Source organism: Zalophus californianus, chromosome 9 (assembly GCF_009762305.2).
Source record: "Zalophus californianus isolate mZalCal1 chromosome 9, mZalCal1.pri.v2, whole genome shotgun sequence".
Classification (NCBI taxonomy): domain Eukaryota; kingdom Metazoa; phylum Chordata; class Mammalia; order Carnivora; family Otariidae; genus Zalophus; species Zalophus californianus.
The window spans coordinates 85,737,324-85,760,432 of record NC_045603.1 but is presented as its reverse complement, the minus strand read 5'-3'; the positions used below and the strand labels follow the sequence as shown (position 1 = coordinate 85,760,432).

The window sequence follows — 23,109 nt, the reverse complement described above, 5'->3', positions numbered from 1 at the left end:
ACATGAAATTTATTAGAGACAGTCTTGACAAATCTGAATAGCATACAAATGAACTCATGCTGAAATCCACCCCATGTAACGCCAAGTCACCTTAATTACAGAGCAAGTACATGGCACTAGTTTTGGAAAAACCAATAGATAGGGTCAATTTTTCAAAAGAATGGGTACTGCTAGTCTTTGGTCCTCGTTTGTAATCTATCTGCTTTTATCACAAACCTCTCAACTGTCCTCATTTCTTCCTTCTCACAATTTAGAATCCAGTCTTCCTCCTCTCTTTTTTCCCCTTCTTTGCTCCTTGCCAATATCTGAGCCCAATTATGGTCACGCAATTAAACAATAAGAGAAGGAGAAAACCTATTCCTCTCCCACGTCTAAGTTAGCTTCACTCTTTTTAGTGGCTAAGGTCATGTCTATTCTAAATGCCTATTTTTCCTATGCGGCAACCACAGGACATAGAAGGTGGAGTTAGTGACACAGAAAGTCCCCACAAACAGGAATTTTCTAGTTCCCTCTCTGCATTGTGATACTATGTACCCATCTTGAGCAGTTTTTATCACCATGCCTCAAAGATTTGTTCAAAATGTGTTTATTGTCTTGAGAGAAGTTTTATAAGCATTTGTCTTGATTGGGGTAAGAGGTAGTTGTTTGAAGCTAAGCACCTGGAAGGAATTAAATGCGATTGAGTTAACACTAAACGTTCCCTAAAACATTTTAGCTTTTCAGACACATTTTAAAAATTTTCAAGATTTTTTTAAAATTTACTTATTTGACAGACAGAGAGACACAGTGAGAGAGGAAACACAAGCAGGAGGAGTGGGAGAGGGAGAAGCAGGCTTCCGGCTGAGCAGGGAGCCCGATGCGGGGCTTGATCCTAGGACCCTGGGATCATGACCTAAGCCGAAGGCAGATGCTTCACGACTGAGCCACCCAGGTGACCCCATTTTAAAAATTTTAATGGAGGAAAATAAATAAATGAATCAATGAAATCTATTTATTTTAAAAAAATCATGAAATCCAATAGTTAATGTCACAATCACTGTTGAGTACTTTGGCTCCAAATCAGGAAATGCACACGTTGTTTCTTCATATCCTCATGGCCCTGCCAGTGCCAGTCATGTGAACAGACCCCTTTTGTTAGTACAGTGTTGTTTATACGGTGACTTCTGCTCCTGGGACCACAATGTCACCAACAAATCCCCATCAATCATTACTGTTAATGAAAACAACTTGCTCAAGTTTTATTAAGTTTAGAAGCATTTTCCTTCTCTAACTCCTTCTCAGCATTCAAATGGGGGCAGGTAATTCTTTAGTATGCATTCTTGCACAAATGTGGTTGAGTTTCTTCCATGCCTACTCATCACAACCCTACTGGGGTTCTTTGTTTTTGTTTTGTTTTATAGCTGTGGTGAAAGCACATTATAGAATTGTTAACTAAACGCATATTTGGGGTCATTGAACCTCTAGAGTTTTTTCATCTTGCATGACTGAAACTCTATAACCATTGAATAGCAACGCTCCCGCTTTTTGGCACCCCTGGGTTGTCAGCCCTTAGTGATATGTCTCAATCACAGAAGAATACAATGTTTTACAAAACAAATAAATGGTCTTGTTTGTGCCTCTCCCCCCAGTGTTAAGTATCTAGACATAGTTTTCTATTACTATAAATCACCAGGGGGAAATACATATGTTTAATTTTACATTATTCTATACTATTGAATTAATAAAAATAAAGGCTTTCCTTTATCATGGCAAAACTAGTTGTACATACATGAAGAAGACCTAAGAGAACATCCTTCCCCTGGGAAAAAAAAAAAGAGAGGGCTGCACCAGCAAAAATCTTATGAAAGTTGTTTATTTCCAGAATCTTCAAATCACTCCTAACTCTGCAAGAAAAGAACAGCCTCTTGGTGATATCCAGCTGAGATAATTTCAGCCAATACCAAATCAAGTAAGTGCCAATAAGACAAAAAAAAAAAAAAAAAAAAGAAGCAACAATAACTCTTTGTGTGATGCCTTCCAAATTATTTTTCTTCTATTAGTTCATTTTCATCTGAAATCAAAAAATAAGATAATGGATTCTGCAAATCAGCCTTACAAATAGAGGCATTATGTTACTTCCTACGTTCAGAGGAGGAACCAGGAATGCATAACTTCAGGCAAAAGTAGAGGAGAAACTTAACTGAGTCATAGACTAATCCATTGATTACACCATTCAAAGCAAAGAATGGAACACACAAAAACACAAGCACGAAAAGCTCCATCAGCAATCCAGCAATAAAAATACCTACCCTGTTACTTTGGATAACGTACTGTCTAACTCTGGATAACAGACCAAGATGTGGAAAAGTAAACCTGAAACCTGACTTCTAAATCTTTAGGAGAACTGATTGTAAATATCATCAGTGTTGTATCCCATGCCAAGTCATTCTGGAGAATGATTAGATAATTATGAGAATAGCCAATTGTTTTCCACACTTGCAATTTTTTAAAAGATTTTTTTATTTTAGAGAGAGAACACAAGAGCATGAGCAGGGGCGGAGGTGTAGGCAGAGGGAGAGAATCTCAAGTGGACTCCCTGCTGACCTGAGTTCAAGGCCTGGCCCCAGCTAGATCTCACAACCCTGAGATCACATCCTAAGCCGAAACCAAGAGTAGGAGGTTCAACCAGCCGAGCCACTTGGGCAGCCCTTCCACACTTGCAATTTAAACTTTTTCAATTCTTCAGGTTATTATCCCAATTCTTTTCTTCCTTTTGCCTGTACAGACCTAATTTTGGGTACAAAAACATGTTCCTTCATTAAATTCTGGCGTGTAGATACTGAGTTGCTCCTTTTCCTCATAGAGATAAGATTTTAGGTTTATAAAGCTCCCCAAATAACTGAAAATCCAATAAAATGTTCCTATTTTTCCCCAACCCATCGATTTATGTATTTGTTCATTCACCTTAATGGAGGCAGCTAGATATAGTAAAAATGTCAGAACTTGAAGCCCAGTTAGCGAATTCTAGTTTAGTTGTGAGTTATTTAAACTCTTTGAGCCTATTTTTCCCAACCTAAGATGTGGGATACCTATGTGTTTATCCCTACCTAGCAAGATTGTTAATGAAGATTGAGTTATAAAATTTACATAATGCTCCTTGTGGGGTTGTTGGAATGAAATAGTTACTCCATAAATGGCAATGATTATTATTCATTCATTCCCCAAATATTTATGAAGACTCTACTGCATTCCAAGCACAGTGGTTGGTGCTAGCAATACAAAGATGAATAACATATGTGCCTGCTCATAAGCTATTGGGAGAGATAGATAATTAAATGATAATCATAGCTAGCTAGTGCCATAATGCAGACAATTTGAGCTAAGTACTGGGAAGAGGCAATTATTGAACACTTTTTGTTTGTATATTCATTTGGAATACCATTTGAGTACAGCACAATAGTTTAAGTGCTTGGGCTTTGAAATGAAGCCCAGCTGGTTTGAAAGCTTGTTGTTAAACTAGCTGTGTGATTTTGTACACGTCACCTTAATCTATCCACACACTGAAGACAGTCTCTATCTTTCCTATCAGCCAAGGTCCAGACAGGAAAATCGAACTCATGACGGGTAGTTCAGTAAAAGAATTTAATATGGAAAACCAGTGATAAAAGTATCAGAAGAGTTTAAAAGCCAAACTGGGCAAATGGTGTGCAATCCAGAGATTTATACCAGTAAGAAGTTACTCCCATGCTTAAGGCTGAATCAAAAAGGGAAAAGGCCTGAGCTGTAGGACCAGCAGTGCTCAAGGATATACAGCCCCTGCCAGAGGTACCACCTACAGAGGGTGGATATGCCTTGGCTTTTCTTCTCTTTACAACTCTGTCAAAAGTTCAGAAATAACAGAAGTCAAACCAATGAATCACTGAAGTAGTAATTAGTAAAAGTTTACTGGGCACACACCAAAAAAAAGAAAATTTGCAAAACCAGGAGCTCTCAAACCAAAACATGGAATGAGGCTCAGGAGTATATTATTATAAAGCATCTTATATAGTAAGAAAACAGTTACTGTTTCATTTTTTCAGTAGTTGGTCAGAATATTAGAATTTTCTTAAGTGATAGTGAATTGGTCAGTGGTTACTTCATACCAACCCTATGGAAAGAGTTTAAGTTTTCCTTACAATTTCCAGAAGCACAAGCAAGAAATCACCCACGTCCAGTTAGTCTTGCAAAAATAAGCTAAGTTAAGCTTTATTTGTACAAGTAAACTGGTTTTGTCTGCTCCGGGAATTTCCAAGGCTGATCTTGTTTCTTTTGATTTTAACAACTCCAGTCTCACATCAATACCTGTCGTTGACAAACTAACAGGAAATCAGATGCAAGAGAGCCTGGGAAATTTAGTTTTCAGAAGTCAGTGTCTTGGGATACAGAGAGGATCAGAGTATAGGAGGCAGAAAAACAACCAATTCAACCACAATCAGCTGCAGTAGAATTAAGATAAAATGTAATAAATGTATAACATGCGAGCACACAATCAGCATTCGGTGAAGGGTAGCTATTTGTATTACTGGATAATATACCTTCAATCATTAATGCTCTAAATTCTTAGTAGTAGACTTGAGATTTAACTAGTCACATAACTGGCCAGCTCTCGACATTACAAACACAAACATTGCAATCTCTTTGTGATATCCAATAAGACATGAGGCTTTGCACCAAATGAACTGATTTTCAATTGACTCATACATTAATCAACTACTTTTACATCATGTAAGCACATTTGTGGTCACCAAATCTTCACTTGGCAAGGCATATCCAGCTTGCTTATTCAAGTTATATGTGGGGAAAATGTCCAAAGAGATCTGAGATACACAGTCTGAGTTACCACTATGTGCTTTGTCAGACTGCTTCAACAAGCAAGGTTTTAAAGGACATTAAAGTCAAAAGTAAAACCTTTCCAAGGCAGATAGAATTCCATTGGCATGACACGCCTGTCCTCTCCGTAACCTCACTTATTCCGTGTGAGAGGGCTGTGATGATCCAAGGACTTACTTGGGGAAGCTTATGTATCCGGTGGTCAACTGTAAGGAGATGTGCTTGCCAACAGAAGTAAGCCACATCCCTCATACCAGCTTGTTCAGTACTGAAAGTGATATTTTGGACTCTCTCTGTTATACTTCTCTGTCTTATTTTTCAACTGACTCACAATTAGGATGAGGGGGAGGCTGGTACTAATTGATATTTATTTATTGGACACACTTAAAGGCCCTGACATGCAAGAAAAGCATGGAAAAGCAGATTTTCCTAAAGGGCTATAACCAGATTGGAAAAACATAAGATCTATTATAATATATACAATGTGGCACCATTTTTTTGTAAAACTATTTATAATTAGAGATAAAAATATAAACATTATATACTACTCTGTATTGTAGGCACTATTCTAGAAGCTTTATAGATGTCAATCCGTTTGATTCTCATAAAACTCTATGACGTCGATGTTATCCCAACTTTAAAGATGTGGAATTAAAGCACAGAGAGGTCAAGTAAATGGGTGCAAGGACACACAGCTTATAAGTGTCAGAGGCAGGATTGAGAACCATGCACTCTGGCTTTAGAGACTACTTTTCTTTTTAAAGATTTTATTTATTTATTTGAGAGAGAGAGAGAGTGGGACAGAGAGAGAGTGAGAGAGAGAGAGAGAGTACGAGCAAGGGGGAGGGTTGGAGAGAGAAGTAGGCTCCCCACTGAGCAGGGAGCCTAGTGCTGGATTAGATCCCAGGACTCTGGGATCATGACCTGAACTAAAGGCAGATGCTTAACCGACTGAGCCATTCAGACATCCTGACTTTAGGGGCTATTAACCATTACCCTAATCTACCTCTCCACCATGGTGTGTGGGGTGGGTGTGTGTGTGTGTGTGTGTGTTCATGTGTTCACTGTTGTATTTTTTAGATAAAATACTGAAAGATCAAAACCAGAATCTTAAAAGTGGTTATCTCTGGATGGGATTATGATTTTGTTTTGTTTTTCCTTTGGAAAATTTCTGTGCTATTTTCCACAAGAATGGTTATACCTTTTTTATTAAAAAACGAAACAACACAAAACAAAACCACAGAGGAAAAGAATGCCCATCATTGGAATTGATTTTTTGTTTAAATGTCATATGAACACAGCACATTTCTAATCCATGGTAATGTTCTTTTCTTAACTACTATTTTTTTCTTGCTTCTCTAATTATTTTGCTTTCACTAAGAACTTTTATGTGTCTCCTTTTTCTCTCCTTTCTCTTTGATTATTTGGGCTTTAATTTAGCTAAACAACCCAAGGCATCTATAATTTCCCTGACTGGAGCCACTGAAAGACCTGGAAGGTACCTGGGGTAGCTATGCAGAACTTCCTACTGGATGTGGTTACAGGCCATAAAGGTATCCATTCAAATCTCTACTTTGGGATTAGTGATAAAACAATTGTTTAAGTTTCGAGCCCTAAATATGTATCAAGCAAGAGGTTCATAGCTTTAATCATATGATTAGACGCATGACTGGCCTCTCCTTCAGGTTACTCCTCAGCTGAATTTGTCAGCATCGAAGCTTGGATCATTAGACAATTTTAAATTATCTTTATTCGTTGTCATATGCTGTTTTATTTATACCTCTAATGGGCCACTGAATAAAGACAGGAAGCTTGAAGAGCACTGCTGTTAAAATATAACTTAATGGGGAGCATTAAAAAATAATAATGTTATAGATTTCCCTCAAGATTATTTTCATTGGATCAGTAAGTTTCATTCATCTAATCAAAATTTTTGCCTAGTACCTTATTTTATAGTCTTATTGTTCCTAAACCAATTTTTGAAGAGGAATAATAGATGGAGAACTGAATCTAGATGGCCTTTTTCATGCTCAGAGAAATATCTGAATAATAATAATAACATAAAAGCCATTCTCTTATTTCCTTAATTTGAAAGAAAATTCAAACATTATAAAACTAAGCTTACTGATTATTAAAAACTTTTTTAAACATTCTAAGTATAAAAATTTCTAACATCATAATATCAGCTTTTGTTGATACACCTTAACATGTACAATAGTTAAACACCAACCTACATTTTCATATATGATTTCCTACAGCCAAATACAACAAATTTTTGAATTTGTTTCATAACAGGTCATTCATTTTCTCACAACGCTAATTTAATGTAAGGAAGTGTATACCTGTGTTAAATAATATGATTTACATGACAAATTTGTTTTCATACTTAATATTACCAAATATCATAATTAAGTTAATAATTGCCTACAAACACATAGAATCATCTACTTTTAAATAAGCTTTTTTTAAAATTTATAAGAATTTCCAAAAGATTATACATTACCGTGAAGGAGAATAAGACTCTCGTATAAGCCCAAAAAGACTGGTAAACACTGGTCCAGTCAAGTTCTCATTGGTAAATATGGAAAAAGCCATCGTATACACATATGCACACAAAACATTTAGTAAAGCACTTTTACACACTCATCATTTTGATTGAAATCTAAAATATCACTGAAGTCCATGATTCTTAACCAGAACGTATCTTAATAGTCAGCCTGCTAACCTATCTTTCTACTTATTCCTATGATGTAACATTCCCCACCAAAAATGAATCTCGTTAAAGTAGAGCTTTTATGAAAAGTTTCATTTATTGGATCTGCTCCTTTAAGCACGAGTATTGTTTCAGCAATGTTTATTTTGGTATAACTTCAAACATAGAGACAAGTTGCAAGAATTTACAGAATTTCCATATACTCTATTTTTTTGTGTCAAGTTTTTATTTAAATTCTAGTTAGTAAACATATCGTGTAATATTTGTTCACGATTTCTGTATACTCTTTTCTCAGGTTCACCAATTACATTTTGCATCATTTGCTTCCTCATTCCCTCCCTTTTCCTCCCCTCCCCCTTCTCTCTCATCCTCTTTGCATATATGTACTTCCCTCACCACTTTGAAACCACTTGAATACTTTGGAGATACTGTGGTCCTTTCTAACTAAATATTTCTATGTGTATTTCCTAAAAACAAGGATAACTCTTTTATATAATCAGAACACAATTATCAAAGCCTGAGAATTTAACATTAGTTAAAAATTCTTAAAATTCTTACCTAATCCATGGTTTGTATTCAAATTGTGTCAATTGTCCTAATAATGTCTTATAGCTTTCCTATGGTTTTTGTTTGTTTGTTTGTTTGTTTTTAAAGATTTTATTTATTTATTTGAGAGAGAGAGCATAAGTAGTGTGGAGGAGGAGGGAGAGAGGAAGGAGGGAGAGGGGGAGGGGCAAAGGGAGAAGGAGAGGGGCAAAGGGAGAAGGAGAGGGACAAGCAGACTCCCTGCTGAGTGGGGAGCCCCATACAGGGCTGGATCCCAGGGGTCCTGGCATCATGACCTGAGCTGAAGTCAGACGCTTAACTGACTGAGCCACCCAGGCACCCCTAGCTTTTCTGTTTTAATGACCCAGGATTCAGTCCAGCACCATACACTGTATTTTGTTGTCATATCTTAGTTTATTTTGATCAGGAACAGTTACTCAGTCTTTTTTTCTTTTTTTTTTTTCTTTTTCTTTTTGGTGTTTCTTGACCTTGAAATTTTTTTGAGTGTAAGTTAATTGTTTTGCAAAATATCTCTCAATATGAGTTTATCTGATGTTTCTTCATGATTAGTTTAGCTACACATTTGGATAGGAATACCACTGAAGTGATATGTTCTCCTCAGGGCTTCAGACACATGATATCAGTTTTACAAATGTTAACTTTGATCATGTGGTGAAAGTATATCTGCCAGTTTTCTTTCTGTACAGTTATTATTTCCCCTTTGTAACTCATAAGTAACTTCTATAGAGATAACTGTTAAATAGTGGTAGGGAGATTATAACAGACTCCCTGGGTCTGCTGTATGGAGAGAGAATGTGTTTGTCTTGGACAAAGATGACAGCAGTCATCTGTATTACACAGGAGAGACTCCAAAGGATACTCCATTTGCCCAAGCAATATGAATTCACTGGTAAGCATTTTTTGAGATAGTCAGGGATGACTACCCTCTGAGGGCCAGGGATAACATGAAGATGCTATTATAGAATAGAGCTCTCTAAGAGCAAAGAGGATGATAAAATCACAAAACAATAGAGGCCAGGTGGTAGCATTTAAATATCAGAAGAAAAATGGGTATAATTATTTTAAGTAATATTAAGGTTAGGGTAGTAACCAGTGGGATCTGAGCTTCAGAAAGTTATGGGGATCATTAATAGAACATGACAACCAGAGGTGCAAGATAGATGAGTAGCCAACAAGAATATTACTCAACCTACACAATCAAAAGAAATCAAGGGTGGATTATCAGGAGGCTGAGAGCAGCCATCCCTAATAAAATGTGCAGTATCTTGTTCAGTTTCCTGATATGAGCCATTTTTAGGTTAGAACCTATTGACTGAAGGGGAGGCGAGGTCCCCAGGAGGAAAGGACCATGACATCTCAACAAGTATATATGGTTTCCTCCAGTCTGTCCTCAGTGAGCTATATAACCATTTAGTAGGGTACTCTTATGCTGGGGAAAGGGATATACTCAAACATTTCAGGGACTAGTATGTAGGGTCTGAGTTGACACTGGTACCTCGAGACAATAATAGTCATTACAGACCTCCTGTTAGTCTGGGGCCATATGTGGGCAGACAATAAATGGAGTCCTAGTGCAGGTCTAGCTTGCAGTTCCACAGACACACTCAAGGTCACTTGTTGTTTTGATCAGTAATAATTAGAATGGATATTCTTGGTAAATGGTAGAGCCCCCACATTTGTTCCATGACTTACGAGGTAAGATCTCTCACAGTGATCTATGGAGAACAGCAGAAAATAATGCTACCCTAAAAGACCAAAAATGCAGGATACCTTTCTCATCCCCCATTTAACACAACCCTCTGGTCCCTGCAATAAATAGAAAATGCTGGAGGATGACAATAGGTTATCACAAACTAGCAGTAATCCCATTTGTAGTTGCTGTGCAAGATGTGTTTTCTTTTCTAGGGAAGATTAACATGGTCTCAGGTCCGTGTTATACATGTTATGTTATGCAACCATTGATCTGTGAAATATATTCTTTTCTATCTTTATCAGAAAATAGAACCAGAAGTTGCTCATATTTGTGTGGGAGAAAAAAATGGTGTACATCTACAGAGAGAGCTATAATGGGAAAAGACAATGTGTGGAGGTTATGGCAAGCCCCAGTGTGAGAATCACAACAGAGACCCCCCTGAGTTTCCAAATCAAGGCCATGCTCTCTGCAGCTACCAGGCCCTGGAAATGATGGAGTGACTGACTGCCTAGACTACATCAAGTGACCATGTGACCAGAGCTGCCCATGATGAGCTGTGTTCTGTCGGACTTACCAAGACAGAGTGAGGTGGGTGCCAACCAATCAATTGTAAGGTAAAAATGATGCATTCAGGGGGGCGGAGCAAGATGGCGGAGGAGTAGGAGAACTGGGTTTCATCTGGTCTCAGGAATTCAGCTGAATAGGGATCAAACCATTCTGAACACCTATGAACTCAACAGGAGATCGAAGAGAAGAATAGCAACAACTGTCTGAACAGAAAAGCGACCACGTACTGGAAGGTAGGACGTGCGGAGAAGTGAATCCGGGGCGATACTCGGGAGGATAGACGGTGGGGGAGGGGTCCTCCGTCGGCCGCTTCTGGCAAGTGATAGAGCCGCGGAGCACAAAATCAGACCTTTTAGAAGTCGGCTCCACTGAGGGACGTCGCTCCAGTGGCTAAGCGGGGGTAGAACCCTCGCGGGACAGTGTGGTCTCAGGACCCTTGGGGTCACAGAAAGACAGGGGGTGCCTGAGTGCAGCAGAGCTCCCAGGTATCGGAGCGGGGAAGCCGGCTGCAGAGACGGAGCCGAGGCGCAGGCTCTCAGCTCGGGGTTGCCATAAACTGTGATCCGTGGCCCAGTCGGGCCACTGCTCCTCCAGCAGGGACCCAACAAGCGGCAGAGCCGGGGAGACTCCCCTTCCTCCCCCGGGAGGAGCGGCGTGGGAGTGCACCGCAGGGATCTGCTGGGTTTGGAGACTCCACACAGGGTCGGGTGCCAGAGATAGAAACAATCGGTCACAGGCCAGGTGAGCATGGAGTGCGGCTGGAGGCGGGGGAGAGGGAGTGACTGCTTTTCTCTGGGGGCGCACTGAGGAGTGGGGTTCCGAGTTTTCAGCTCCTCCGGGCAGAGATTGGGAGGCCACCATTTTCACTCTGGTCCTCCAAAGCTGTCCCGAGAGCTTGCAGGGAACAAAAGCACCTGAGAGCAAACCCAGCAGATTCCTTAGCCCGGACAGACAAGGGCGTGGCAATTCCGCCTCCAGCAAAGACATTTGGGAACCATGGCAACAGGCCCCTCCCCCAGAAGATCAGCACGAACAGCCAGCAAGACAAGACCAAGTTTACTGCTCAAGGAGAACGGGAAGACTCCAGCGCTAGGGGAATACTGCACATAGAATTCATGGCTTTTTCCCCCATGATTCTTTAGTCTTTCAAACTTAATTTTTTAACTTTTTTTTTATTTTTTCTTTTTCCCTTTTTCAACCAACATCTTATCAATCTCTTTTTTAAAAAATTTTTTTTATTTTTCATTTTTAGAGTCATATTTTATCCCGTCATAGTAGTTACCCTTATTTTTGGCATATATATATAAGTTGTTCTCTCTTTAAAATTTTGAGATACAGTTTCTTCTAACAGATCAAAATATACCCTAAATCACTAGTGTATGGCTTTGTTCTAGTCTCCTGCCTGATCACATTCTCTCCCTTTTTTTTCTTTTTTTTTATCTTCTTCTTTCCTTTATCAAACAAGTTCTTATCTTATCAATTCCTTTTATATAATCTTTTATAATTTTCATCTTTACAGTCATCTTCCATCCTTTCATTGTATCAACCCTTATTTTGTACATATATAAGTCTTTCTTCCTTTAAAATTTTAGGAGGCACTTTCTTCTAACAGACCAAAATACACCCAAAATCTAGTGTGTGGCACTGATCTATACACTAGTCTGATCATATTTGATCATATTCTGTTTTTCTGTTTTGTTTTGTTCTGTTTTTGTTCGTTTTTATCTTTTTCTTCTTCTTTTTTTTTTCTCTTTCTTTCCCTTTCTTTTCCCCTGGTTTCAGGTCCTTTCTGATTTGTATAGAGTATATTTGCTGGGGACGTTGTTAACCTGTTAGCATTTTATTCTCTCATTCATCTGTTCTCCTCTAGACAAAATGACAAGACAAAAAAAATCACCACAGCAAAAAGAACAAGAGGTAGTACCATCTGCCAGGGACATACTCAATACGGACATTAGTACAATGTCGGACCTACAGTTCAGAATCATGACTTTTTTTTTTTAAAGATTTTATTTATTTATTTATTTGAGAGAGAGAGAGAGAGAGAAACAGCATGAGAGGGGAGAGGGTCAGAGGGAGAAGCAGGCTCCCCGCTGAGCCGGGAGCCAGATGTGGGCCTCGATCCCAGGACTCTGGGACGATGACCTGAGCCGAAGGCAGTCGCTTAACAAACTGAGCCACCCAGGCGCCCCAGAATCATGACTTTAAAGATACTAGCTGGGCTTGAAAAAAGCATGGAACTTATTAGAGACACCATTTCTGGAGAAATAAAAGAACTAAAATCTAACCAAGTCGAAATCAAAAAGGCTATTAATGAGGTACAATTAAAAATGGGGGCACTAACTGCTAGGATAAACGAGGCAGAAGAGAGAATCAGCGATATAGAAGACCAAATGATGGAAAATAAAGAGGTTGAGAAAAAGAGAGATAAACAACTACAGGATCATGAGGGCAGAATTCGAGAGAAAAGCGATACGGTAAGACGAAACAACATTGGAATAATTCGGATCCCAGAAGAGGAAGAAAGAGAGACAGTGGCAGAAGGTATATTGGAGCAAATTATAGCACAGAATTCCTCTAATATGGGGAAGGAAACAGGCATCAAAATCCAGGAGGAACAGAGAACCCCCTCTGAAAATCAATAAAAATAGACGAACACCCCGACATCTAATAGTAAAACTTACGAGTCTCAAAGAGAAAATCCTGAAAGCAGCTCGGGAGAAGAGATATGTAACCTATAATGGTAGAAATATTAGATTGGCAAAAGACCTATCCACTGAGACCTGGCAGGCCAGAAAGGACTGGCATGATATCTTCAGAGCACTAAATGAGAAAAATATGCAGCCAAGACTACTATATTCAGCTAGGCTGTCACTGAAAATGAAGGAGAGATAAAAAGCTTCCAGGACAAACAAAAACTAAAGGAATTTGCAAACATGAAACCAGCCCTACTAGAAATATTGAAAGGGGTCCTCTAAGCAAAGAGAGAGCTTAAAAGCAGCATAGATCAGAAAGGAACACAGACAATATACAGTAACAGTCACCTTACAGGCAATACAATGGCAGTAAATTCATACCTTTCAATAGTTACCCTGAATGTAAATGGGCTCAATGCCCCAATCAAAAGACACAGGCTCTCAGATTGGATTCAAAAACAAGACCCATCAATATGCTGTCTGCAAGAGACTCATTTTAGACCCAAAGACACCCCCAGATTGAAAGTGAGAGGGTGGAAAATCATTTACCATGCTAATGGACACCAAAAGAAAGCTGGGGTGGCAATCCTTATATCAGACAAATTAGATTTTAAAACAAAGACTGTAATAAGAGATGAAGAAGGACACTCTATCCTACTTAAAGGGTCTATCCAACAAGAAGATCTAACAACTGTAAATATCTATGCCCCTAACATGGGAGCAGCCAATTATATAAGGCAATTAATAACAAAAGCAAAGAAACACATTGACAACAATACAGTAAGTGTGGGGGACTTTAACACCCCCCTGACTGAAATGGACAGATCATCTAAGCAAAAGATCAACAAGGAAATACAGACGTTAAATGACACACTGGACCAAATGGACTTCACAGACATATTCAGAACATTCCATCCCAAAGCAACGGAATACACATTCTAGTGTCCATGGAACATTCTCCAGAATTGATCACATCCTAGCTCACAAATCAGGTCTCAACCTGTACCAAAATACTGGGATTATTCCCTGCATATTTTCAGACCACAGTGCTCTGAAACTAGAACTCAATCACAAGAGGAAAGTCGGAAAAAATTCAAATACATGGAGGCTAAAGAGCATCCTACTAAAGAATGAATGGGTCAACCAGGAAATTAAAGAAGAATTAAAAAAATTCATGGAAACCAAAGAAAATGAAAACAAAACTGTTCAAAATCTTTGGGATACAGCAAAGGCAGTCCTGAGAGGAAAGTATATAGCAATACAAGCCTTTCTCAAGAAACAAGAAAAGTCTCAAATACAGAACATAACCCTACACCTAAAGGAGCTGGAGAAAAAAACAACAAATCAAGCCTAAACCCAGCAGGAGAAGAGAAATAATAAAGACCAGAGCAGAAATCAATGAAATAGAAACCAAAAGAACAGTAGAACAGATCAACGAAACTAGGAGCTGGTTCTTTGAAAGCATTAACAAGATTGATAAACCCCTGGCCAGACTTATCAAAAAGAAAAGAGAAATGACCCAAATCAACAAAATCATGAATGAAAGAAGAGAGATCCCAACCAACACCAAAGAAATACAAACAATTATAAGAACATATTATGAGCAACTCTATGCCAGCGAATTAGGTAACCTGGAAGAAATGGGTGCATTCCTAGAGATGTATCAACTACCAAAATTGAACCAGGAAGAAATAGAAAACCTGAACAGACCTATAACCACGAAGGAAATTGAAGCAGTCATCAAAAATCTCCCAACAAACAAAAGCCCAGGGCCATATGGTTTCCCAGGGGAATTCTATCAGACATTTAAAGAAGAATTAATACCTATTCTCCTGAAACTGTTCCAAAAAATAGAAATGGAAGGAAATCTTCCAAACTCATTTTATGAGGCCACCATTACCTTGATCCCAAAACCAGACAAAGACCCCATCAAAAAGGAGAATTACAGACCAATATCTCTGATGAACATGGATGCAAAAATTTTCACCAAAATACTAGCCAATAGGATCCAACAGTACATTAAAAGGATTATTCACCATGACCAAGTGGGACTTATCCCTGGGCTTCAAGGTTGGTTCAACATCCACAAATCAATCAACGTGATACAATACGTTAACAAAAGAAAGAACAAGAATCATATGATCCTCTCAATAGATGCAGGAAAAGCATTTCACAAAGTACAGGATCCTTTCTTGATTAAAACTCTTCAGAGCATAGGGATAGACGGTACACACCTCAATATCATAAAAGCCATCTATGAAGAACCTACAGTGAATATCATTCTCAATGGGGAAAAGCTGAGAGCTTTTCCCCTAAGGTCAGGAACGCGGCAGGGAGGTCCACTCTCACCACTGCTATTCAACATAGTATTAGAAGTCCTAGCCACAGCAATCAGACAACAAAAAGAAATCAAAGGCATCCAAATCGGCAAAGACGAAGTCAAACCCTCACTCTTTGCAGATGATATGATACTGTATGTGGAAAACCCAAAAGACTCCACCCCAAAACTGCTAAAACTCATACAGGAATTCACTAAAGTAGCAGGATATAAAATCAATGCACAGAAATCAGTGGCATTCCTATACACCAACAACAAGACAGAAGAGAGACAAATCAAGGAGTCGATCCCATTTACAATTGCACCCAAAACCATAAGATACCTAGGAATAAATTTAACCAAAGAGGCAAAGGATCTGTGCTCAGAAAACTATAAAATACTCATGAAAGAAATCGAAGAAGACACAAAGAAATGGAAAAACGTTCCATACTCATGGATTGGAAGAACAAACATTGTGAAGATGTCAATGCTACCTAAAGCAATCTACACATTCAATGCAATCCCCATCAAAATACCATCCACCTTTTTCGAAGAAATGGAACAAATAATCCTAAAATCTGTATGGAACCAGGAGAGACCCCGAATAGCCAGAGGAATATTGAAAAAGAAAAGCAAAGCTGGCGGCATCACAATTCCGGACTTCCAGCTCTATTACAAAGCTGTCATCATGAAGACAGTATGGTACTGGCACAAAAACAGACACATAGATCAAAGGAACACAATAGAGAGCCCAGAAACGGACCCTCAACTCTATGGTCAACTCATCTTTGACAAAGCAGGAAAGAATGTCCAATGGAAAAAAGACAGTCGCTTCAACAAATGGTGTTGAGAAAATTGGACGGCCCCATGCAGAAGAATGATTCTGGACCATTTCCTTACACCACACACAAAAATAGACTCCAAATGGTTGAAAGACCTAAACGTGAGACAGGAGTCCATCAAAATCCTAAAGGAGAACACAGGCAGCAACCTCTTCGACCTCAGCCACAGCAACTTCTTCCTAGAAACAGGCCAAAGGCAAGGAAAGCCAGGGCAAAAATGAACGGTTGGGATTTCATCAAGATAAAAGCCTTTTGCACAGCAAAAGAAACAGTCCACAAAACCAAAAGACAACCGACAGAATGGGAGAAGATATTTGCAAATGACATATCAGATAAAGGGCTAGTATCCAAAATCTAAAAAGAACTTATCCAACTCAACACCCAAAGAACAAATAATCCAATCAAGAAATGGGCCGAAGACATAACAGACATTTTTCCAACGAAGACATCCAAATGGCCAACAGACACATGAAAAAGTGCTCAACATCGCTCGGCATCAGGGAAATCCGAATCAAAACCTCAATGAGATACCACCTCACACCAGTCGGAATGGCTAAAATTAACAAGTCAGGAAACGACAGATGTTGGCGGGGATGCGGAGAAAGGGGAACCCTCCTACACTGTTGGTGGGAAGGCAAGTTGGTGCAACCACTCTGGAAAACAGTATGGAGGTTCCTCAAACAGCTGAAAATAGTGCTACCATATGATCCAGCAATTGCGCTGCTGGGTATTTACTACAAAGATACAAATGTAGGGACCTGAAGGGGTACGTGCACCCCAATGTTCATAGCAGCAATGTCCACAATAGCCAAACTGTGGAAAGAGCCAAGATGTCCATCGACAGATGAATGGATAAAGAAGAAGTGGTATATATACACAATGGAATATATGCAGCCTTCTACAGGAATGAGATCTTGCCATTTGCAATGACGTGGATGGAACTGGAGGTTTTTATGCTGAGTGAAATAAGTCAATTAGAGAAAGACATATATCATATGACCTCACTGATATGAGGAATTCTTAATCTCAGGAAACAAACTGAGGGTTAATGGAGTGGTGGGGGGTTGGAGGGATTGGGTGGCTGGGTGATAGACATTGGGGAGGATATGTGCTATGGTGAGCGCTGTGAATTGTGCAAGACTGTTGAATCACAGATCTGTGCTTCTGAAACAAATAATGCAATATATGTTAACAACAAAAAAAAGAAGAAGATAGCAGGAGGGGAAGAATGAAGGGGAGTAAGTCGGAGGGGGAGACGAACGATGAGAGATGATGGACTCTGAAAAACAAACTGAGGGTTCTAGAGGGGAGGGGGGTGGGGGGATGGATCAGCCTGGTGATGGGTATTAAAGAGGGCACATTCTGCGTGGAGCACTGGGTGTCATGCACAAACAATGAATCATGGAACACTGCATCAAAAACTAATGATGTAATGTATGGTGATTAACGTAACAATAAAAAATTTAAAAAAAAATCTAATGATGTATTGTATGGTGACTAACATAACTTAATAAAATTAAAAAAAAACAGAAATCAGGCAAGGGATCCAGGGCCTGAAGTAAGCACATAATAAAAGAAAAAAATTATTAAGAAAGAGAAAAAAAAGAAAAAGTAACTAGCCCATACAAGTAGCTGAAGCGTAGGGTGAGTATATCAATGAATATGGATCTTACGGTTGGGGCCATGGGACTTTTCAGATCCTCTGGCTCTGGGTGAATATACTCTGACACCCCTCCCCACCCCTGTCATTGGCTTGGCCGTTTGTCATGCTCTGGTCGTAGAATGCAGCCAGAATGATACTGCATAATTTCAGCACGAAGCACTAAGGAGCACTGTAATCACATTTTCTACTTACTTGACTTGCACTCTTGTCATCTGACACCAGAAGAATATGCTTCAGGTCATCTGTGTTTTTTTTTTTTTTTAAGATTTTATTTATTTGACAGAGAAAGACACAGCGAGAGAGAGAACACAAGCAGGGGGAGTGGGAGAGGGAGGAGCAGGCCTCCTGCAGAGCGGGGAGCCCAATGCGGGGCTCCATCCCAGGATGCTGGGATCATGACCTGAGCCGAAGGCAGACGCTTAATGCCTGAGCCACCCAGGCGCCCCCAGGTCACCGGTGATTTTAAAGGAAAATATGAGGGATGCCTGGGTGGCTAGTCGTTAAGCGTCTGCCTCAGGTCATGATCCCAGTGTCCTGGGATTGAGCCCAGCATTGGCTCCCTGCTCCGCGGGAAGCCTGCTTCTCCCTCTCCCACTCCCCCTGCTTGTGTTCCTTCTCTCGCTGTGTCTCTCTCTGTCAGAGAAATAACTAAAATCTTTTAAAAAATAAAATAAAAAATAAAGGAAAACATGTGGCATAGAAATGAACCACAAGAGAAGCCTAGCATCCAGCCTGGCTCAGCTAAGTACACCTTATGTCTGACTCACCGCCAAACAACAGAGTTGTAAATATGAAAAAACTTGTAGTTTTAATATCATTGAGGCTTTTGAGGTTCTGCAGCATGATTGCACAAAACTTTATAAATTCAGAAATTGGTCCTAGAAATATGGTTGTTCTGTAACAAAAACATGGTTTGCAGCATTGGTGTTAGATGGCAAAACATCTCTAATATGATCTAGAAGAATGGTGACTCTTGTTACACAGTGGTAAAACACTTGGTCAAACAGTTTGTCTGCAATAGCCTAGAAAATTAAAAAAGTACCTAATGAACGTGAGGCATAGATAAGGTGGTTTTGCGGGAGAAATGCTGATAGCATGAGCTGGTCGTTGCTAACTGCAACAAAAGGCACTACAAAAGAGAGGTGTGCTCAGAAAATGTTGTGCTCTCAAGCAGAATTGAAAGGGATTATAGAGAGCCTAGAGATCTGTTTTTGCAAAATAAAGTTGTTTCCTATCATACTGAAGATGTCTTGGTCATTAAGGCATGTCCTCAGGGGCAAAACCTTATCTAATAATTGTTCTTTAGGGACAACTGCCTAACACCCATATATTGAGTTCACCCATATGTAAACCAAGCTCATATTTTTTGGTCTGCTGTTAGCTGATATTGAGGGACTTTGCTGATAATGTAGATAACTATCTGTTGGAGAGATGCAGGTACAACACTAACTGGATGACACAGAGTCTGGTCTATCTGCTCTGCAGCTCACTCAGGCCCTCTGAACTTGCTTGTGCCTCATGCTGAATGCATCATTTTTTAAAGAATTTTTATTGTTATGTTAATCACCATACATTACATCATTAGTTTTTGATGTAGTGTTCCATGATTCATTGTTTGTGCATGACACCCAGTGCTCCACACAGAACGTGCCCTCTTTAATACCCATCACCAGGCTAACCCATCGCCCCACCCCCCCTCCCCTCTAGAACCCTCAGTTTGGGTGTTTTTCAGAGTCCATCGTCTCTCATCGTTCGTCTCCCCCTCCGACTTACTCCCCTTCATTCTTCCCCTCCTGCTATCTTCTTCTTTTTTTTGTTGTTAACATATATTGCATTATTTGTTTCAGAAGCACAGATCTGTGATTCAACAGTCTTGCACAATTCACAGCGCTCACCATAGCACATATCCTCCCCAATGTCTATCACCCAGCCACCCAATCCCTCCAACCCCCCACCACTCCATTAACCCTCAGTTTGTTTCCTGAGATTAAGAATTCCTCATATCAGTGAGGTCATATGATATATGTCTTTCTCTAATTGACTTATTTCACTCAGCATAAAAACCTCCAGTTCCATCCACGTCATTGCAAATGGCAAGATCTCATTCCTGTAGAAGGCTGCATATATTCCATTGTGTATATATACCACTTCTTCTTTATCCATTCATCTGTCGATGGACATCTTGGCTCTTTCCACAGTTTGGCTATTGTGGACATTGCTGCTATGAACATTGGGGTGCACGTACCCCTTCAGGTCCCTACATTTGTATCTTTGTAGTAAATACCCAGCAGCGCAATTGCTGGATCATATGGTAGCACTATTTTCAGCTGTTTGAGGAACCTCCATACTGTTTTCCAGAGTGGTTGCACCAACTTGCCTTCCCACCAACAGTGTAGGAGGGTTCCCCTTTCTCCGCATCCCCGCCAACATCTGTCGTTTCCTGACTTGTTAATTTTAGCCATTCCGACTGGTGTGAGGTGGTATCTCATTGAGGTTTTGATTCGGATTTCCCTGATGCCGAGCGATGTTGAGCACTTTTTCATGTGTCTGTTGGCCATTTGGATGTCTTCGTTGGAAAAATGTCTGTTATGTCTTCGGCCCATTTCTTGATTGGATTATTTGTTCTTTGGGTGTTGAGTTGGATAAGTTCTTTTTAGATTTTGGATACTAGCCCTTTATCTGATATGTCATTTGCAAATATCTTCTCCCATTCTGTCGGTTGTCTTTTGGTTTTGTGGACTGTTTCTTTTGCTGTGCAAAAGGCTTTTATCTTGATGAAATCCCAACCGTTCATTTTTGCCCTGGCTTTCCTTGCCTTTGGCCTGTTTCTAGGAAGAAGTTGCTGTGGCTGAGGTCGAAGAGGTTGCTGCCTGTGTTCTCCTTTAGGATTTTGATGGACTCCTGTCTCACGTTTAGGTCTTTCAACCATTTGGAGTCTATTTTTGTGTGTGGTGTAAGGAAATGGTCCAGAATCATTCTTCTGCATGGGGCCGTCCAATTTTCTCAACACCATTTGTTGAAGCGACTGTCTTTTTTCCATTGGACATTCTTTCCTGCTTTGTCAAAGATGAGTTGACCATAGAGTTGAGGGTCCGTTTCTGGGCTCTCTATTGTGTTCCTTTGATCTATGTGTCTGTTTTTGTGCCAGTACCATACTGTCTTCATGATGACAGCTTTGTAATAGAGCTGGAAGTCCGGAATTGTGATGCCGCCAGCTTTGCTTTTCTTTTTCAATATTCCTCTGGCTATTCGGGGTCTCTCCTGGTTCCATACAGATTTTAGGATTATTTGTTCCATTTCTTCGAAAAAGGTGGATGGTATTTTGATGGGGATTGCATTGAATGTGTAGATTGCTTTAGGTAGCATTGACATCTTCACAATGTTTGTTCTTCCAATCCATGAGTATGGAACGTTTTTCCATTTCTTTGTGTCTTCTTCGATTTCTTTCATGAGTATTTTATAGTTTTCTGAGCACAGATCCTTTGCCTCTTTGGTTAAATTTATTCCTAGGTATCTTATGGTTTTGGGTGCAATTGTAAATGGGATCGACTCCTTGATTTGTCTCTCTTCTGTCTTGTTGTTGGTGTATAGGAATGCCACTGATTTCTGTGCATTGATTTTATATCCTGCTACTTTAGTGAATTCCTGTATGAGTTTTAGCAGTTTTGGGGTGGAGTCTTTTGGGTTTTCCACATACAGTATCATATCATCTGCAAAGAGTGAGGGTTTGACTTCGTCTTTGCCGATTTGGATGCCTTTGATTTCTTTTTGTTGTCTGATTGCTGTGGCTAGGACTTCTAATACTATGTTGAATAGCAGTGGTGAGAGTGGACCTCCCTGCCGCGTTCCTGACCTTAGGGGAAAAGCTCTCAGCTTTTCCCCATTGAGAATGATATTCACTGTAGGTTCTTCATAGATGGCTTTTATGATATTGAGGTGTGTACCGTCTATCCCTATGCTCTGAAGAGTTTTAATCAAGAAAGGATCCTGTACTTTGTGAAATGCTTTTCCTGCATCTATTGAGAGGATCATATGATTCTTGTTCTTTCTTTTGTTAACGTATTGTATCACGTTGATTGATTTGTGGATGTTGAACCAACCTTGAAGCCCAGGGATAAGTCCCACTTGGTCATGGTGAATAATCCTTTTAATGTACTGTTGGATCCTATTGGCTAGTATTTTGGTGAGAATTTTTGCATCCATGTTCATCAGAGATATTGGTCTGTAATTCTCCTTTTTGATGGGGTCTTTGTCTGGTTTTGGGATCAAGGTAATGGTGGCCTCATAAAATGAGTTTGGAAGATTTCCTTCCATTTCTATTTTTTGGAACAGTTTCAGGAGAATAGGTATTAATTCTTCTTTAAATGTCTGATAGAATTCCCCTGGGAAGCCATCTGGCCCTGGGCTTTTGTTTGTTGGGAGATTTTTGATGACTGCTTCAATTTCCTTCGTGGTTATAGGTCTGTTCAGGTTTTCTATTTCTTCCTGGTTCAATTTTGGTAGTTGATACATCTCTAGGAATGCACCCATTTCTTCCAGGTTACCTAATTCGCTGGCATAGAGTTGCTCATAATATGTTCTTATAATTGTTTGTATTTCTTTGGTGTTGGTTGGGATCTCTCTTCTTTCATTCATGATTTTGTTGATTTGGGTCATTTCTCTTTTCTTTTTGATAAGTCTGGCCAGGGGTTTATCAATCTTGTTAATGCTTTCAAAGAACCAGCTCCTAGTTTCGTTGATCTGTTCTACTGTTCTTTTGGTTTCTATTTCATTGATTTCTGCTCTGGTCTTTATTATTTCTCTTCTCCTGCTGGGTTTAGGCTTGATTTGTTGTTTTTTTCTCCAGCTCCTTTAGGTGTAGGGTTATGTTCTGTATTTGAGACTTTTCTTGTTTCTTGAGAAAGGCTTGTATTGCTATATACTTTCCTCTCAGGACTGCCTTTGCTGTATCCCAAAGATTTTGAACAGTTTTGTTTTCATTTTCTTTGGTTTCCATGAATTTTTTTAATTCTTCTTTAATTTCCTGGTTGACCCATTCATTCTTTAGTAGGATGCTCTTTAGCCTCCATGTATTTGAATTTTTTCTGACTTTCCTCTTGTGATTGAGTTCTAGTTTCAGAGCACTGTGGTCTGAAAATATGCAGGGAATAATCCCAGTATTTTGGTACAGGTTGAGACCTGATTTGTGAGCTAGGATGTGATC

General features: G+C 39.6%; 1 long non-coding RNA gene across 1 annotated transcript in view; it reads left to right on the top strand.

Annotated features, from left to right (window-relative positions):
• The window catches only part of LOC113923175, a 37,743-nt gene extending 35,856 nt beyond the window's left edge, over window positions 1–1,887 (top strand). The window contains exon 4 of the long non-coding RNA XR_003520198.1: window positions 1,862–1,887. This is a non-coding gene — a long non-coding RNA (uncharacterized LOC113923175). The remainder of the gene's footprint in view (window positions 1–1,861) is intronic.
• Window positions 1,888–23,109: the final 21,222 nt, after the last annotated feature.